Source organism: Aspergillus pseudoviridinutans (genome assembly GCF_018340605.1).
Source record: "Aspergillus pseudoviridinutans IFM 55266 DNA, scaffold_6, whole genome shotgun sequence".
Taxonomy (NCBI): domain Eukaryota; kingdom Fungi; phylum Ascomycota; class Eurotiomycetes; order Eurotiales; family Aspergillaceae; genus Aspergillus; species Aspergillus pseudoviridinutans.
Window position 1 is genome coordinate 2,518,766 of NW_025091286.1, and position 4,400 is coordinate 2,523,165.

Here is a 4,400-nt window from a genome sequence, read left to right on the forward strand (position 1 = left end):
CCCCCTCTTCCTCCTCCTCTTCCTCTGCCGGCTTGGGGCGAACGTGGGCGATTAACAGAAACTGCTGGTAAGGCACTTGCGGATGGCGGAAATGACATATCCTCTGACTCCTGTTGAGCATCTGCTTCGTGATATGTTCCCTCAAGAGCAGTAGGAACAGTGACAGAGTCAGGTTGGCCTGAATTTCTGATAGCTAATGCGCCATCAGGGATTGCTGCTGCTCGCCCGAGGTTGCCAGAGGCCAGGAGAGCCAGACCACTGCCACCGATCAGAACCTTTTTAAGAGAAATGCCAGATCTCACTACTCTTGGCTGTTCATCATGATGACTGTAAGAGGGCATTATTGATGTAGGTTGTAGTACTTCCCTTGCGGAAAGCAAGAATGGCCCGTTTCTTTCTTGAGAGTTGATCTTGGTTACACCTTTGGTCTTGTGTTAATTGCTAAGAGAAGAGAATTAAGAAGGGCCGAGAGGGTGAGAGTCGTGGGTGATTGATCTTAGATATGTACATATATGTCTCAACCTACACATCTTTTTTAAGATGATCAAATCAAGAGGTCATACTACCAGGGTGCATCTAGACTGTAGATCGATGTGAAGGGTACGCCATATCCTTCTACTATGATGTACACACATCACAGGCTGAAGATTTAACGCATAATTACATCATCCATAAGTTATTGTATAGACCGCAAACGGAATTTTCACAATGATTACTTGGCTTGATAATGCTATAGACTTGCCTAGAACAACTAGAGTATGACTTACTCTGCCAATAATATTTGACCCACACTTCATAATGAGTGAACTAACGAATCACGTTTGACGCACTTTTAATAACCTTTTTAATACTATGTATAACTAAACTCTAATAACAAGCAGCTGTTATGACATCAACATAGCTGCACTAGTGCAGTGCAGGTATGACAGGCAGAAACAAAGGAATTAATGATCAGTAATCAATCCCAGAGTGGTTACTGAGAGCGCTAGGAAAATGCTTGATCTTAATGGGACTCCACATGAAAATAGTTTAGTAGCACACCACTCCATCACGTGACCACTCCGCGGAAAAACTGAACATCGCCAATACATAGAGTATCGCATCTACTCTATGATCCATACTTCGTCAATACTCCAGGAGTAGCAACAGGAGTCGCGAGGGAATCGCGACTGAGGAACTATATGGGCATTCCTTATCATTGTATCTAGTACACTTTTGGTTTAGTTCCTTGCGGTTTAATATAAGTTATTCACTTGAGTACAAGATCACTAATAGATCCGCCAATAACTCTTTCACTATTGACTATAAGTACTCAATAGGCCTTACTTCTATCCCTACTGTTGTTTGTTCATGTGTTCTGTTGGAACTTACTTGATCCTGTTCAGATCATTATAACCTCACATCATCACATACCTGTTAAGTATATCGATACGCTACCTGGTCGGTAGTCCTCAGGCAAGTATAGTATATAGATAGACAGCCACGTAGATAGGAGTGCAACACTAAGGAATGCATAGTAAATAACACCAGCCAAAGACCAACACATGAATGTATGCTATGCAAAGGACAGCACACTGTATAGAGTAATTCCTGCCCCCAGAGACAAAGAGAGCAGGCTAGAATCAAATAAGTTCAGAGTAAATCACAGTCATAGCACATAAGCATTGTATAGTCAATGAATAATTAGCTATCATAGTCCTGAGCCTCTATTCATCGTCTCCGCCTTGCAGTATTGGTGTTGTAATAGTATTATCTAGTCAGGATGCAGAGTCACAGAAAATTAGTCCTCTGTATAAATCTAAATTTGTATCGCCTTTAAAGGCCATTCAGCTTATGATGAAGTTTCCATTGGCAACAAGCAATGAATCTGACGCTACAGCTAATCACTCCTCAGCCGCCAGCCTACAGATGATAAACTGCAGGATGCGGGATCACGAATCTAGTGTGGAGTAGACATTCTAAATTTCAGTTGACTGGAAGTATTTCTTTGTGTTCCTGCCAGGATTTTCTTTCTTATAAGCCTTAATATAATGATTTAATTTACTATCTAATTTACATGCAGTACACATATTTTAGGCTATTTAAGAAGCTATCAGCAGTTCAGCTTCACGTGAGTAATGCAGCTAGGAATAGAATCTGTAGACCCTATGACTGTTTAAGCAAAGGACTTACAGGCCTACGTACAGGGACCCATGGCTTCTGCCGGGTGCTTCTCGCCGCGTTCTGGGACCCCCCTTGCCCGGCGATAACATTGCCCCTGGATGCCCCCTGCCCGCCCTCACGGGCCCCTGATGATCAGATCCCTGGGTCCGTCATATTACTAGCTATCCCTCAATCACAGCCAGCACTAGCTGCACTGCCTGGGTGGTGCTTAAACCCCCCTATACCTGTTAGGATCTAGCCTACACTGCTATTAAGGCTAGGTGAGAAGCCTACTACACCAGCCCCTAGGCTCCTGGAATTAATGCCTATAATATATAAGTATTCTAGCAGGGCCCTAGACCAGGCCACTATCTACCTTACTTTATTATTTATAAGGTGGTTCCTACTAGGTATAGTAGCCCCCACCCTAGAGGCATACCTAAACTATAGAGATATATATCACTATATCCTAACCTCAGTAGCTACTATCCTAACTACCCTCTATATACCTAATTCCCTTAGGGCCCCCAGCACTATTACCTTCTATGCCTGGGTCCCTCCTAGAGGCTAACCTACCAGCTCCTATCMACCCTCAGGGCCCTGGGGTGCTGTAGTGTACTATTATTAGCCCTACTAGGTAGTTTTTATAGCGAGCTGGCCCCTAGATATCTAATGTGGTTTAGGGCTGCCTACACCACCTATATAGCTATACTATATAACTAATAGTACCATACACTAGCCATAACCCACCCTAGTAATAATCTAAGCCTAGTTACTATACTCCCTACAACCAACAGCAGCTGCCAGCTAGAATGTAGGCTAATTAGATCTATACTAGTACTAGCTAGTAATAACATAGGCTAATTAATTAATTAATTAGATAGATAGACAGATCCGCACTAGTGCCTGTCCTCTCTATATATAATATATAGCCTAGAGAATTAGAATAAACTAGGAATAAGTAAAGTAACTGCTTTCTAGGCCTAGTAGGCTGCCTGCTTCTCTTCCCCCTTTTCCCCTTCTTCTACTTTATACTTCCCCCTATTAATTTAATTAATTAATCAAATTAACCCTAACCCAGACCCTGAATCAAATCACATCAAATTTAAATTTAAATAGAATTGAATTAAACCAGGGCATTATGCACTATGCACCATCCATCCATCCATCCATCTATCTATCCATCCATCTATCTATCCATCCATCTATCTATCCATCCATCTATCTATCCATCCATCTATCTATCCATCCATCTATCTATCTATCCATTTTCCCTTCTTTAGCTTCTTTCCTCCCCTGTTAATCAATCAATTAATTAATTAATTAAATTTAAATTCACCCTGACCCTGCCTGAATTAAATTAAATTAGATTTAAATAGAATTAAATTAAACCAGGGCACCATCCATCTATCTATAATTAATTAAATTATTATCATCAGTCCCCTGTCCATAAATTATCTAATTAAAATTAAATCAAATCAACCTAAAACCAATACAATAACCAGCTATATACCCCTCCCCTCCTATCCCTAAACCATATATACATACACAGCTAATAGATCTCTAAAAACCATCTATTTACTTAGACTAATCCACTACCCTAATAACTATAACCCTAATAACTATGCCTGTGCTACTACTCTATAACTACCTCCCTAAGTACCAGGCTATTATCTGCTAGGTCTGTATGGTTATAGTCCCTAGCTACCTAGCTAACTAATATCTATAGGAAACCCATCACCTCCTGGCCTAGGCCTATTACCTATAGGTCTATACCCTGCCCTAGGGCATCTAGCCCTGGCAGGACTACTAGGACTTCCCACCTTACTACTATAGCAGTGAGCTAATTGCCCAGCTCCTAATCTACTATATCTAGTACTATAGCACCTATAGGACCTTCCTTAGCTACAGCACCTACTAGGTCTAGGAGCACCACTACTAGAACCACCCCCTCATCTGCTAGTAGCCCCTGCCCTGGCAGGTTGAGACATAGGCCTAGTTTACTAATAGCTACTATATCTACTACTAGGTTATTAGGGTCCCTGGCATGTAGCTAATACAGTCCACCCAGTCTACCTAGTCTACCTAGTCCACCCAGTCCACCCAGTCCACCCAGTCCACCTAGTCCACCCAGTCCACCCAGTCCACCCAGTCCACCCAGTCCACCTAGTCCACCTAGTCCACCCAGTCCACCTAGTCCACCCAGTCCACCCAGTCCACCCAGTCCACCCAGTCCACCTAGTCTACCTAGTCCACCC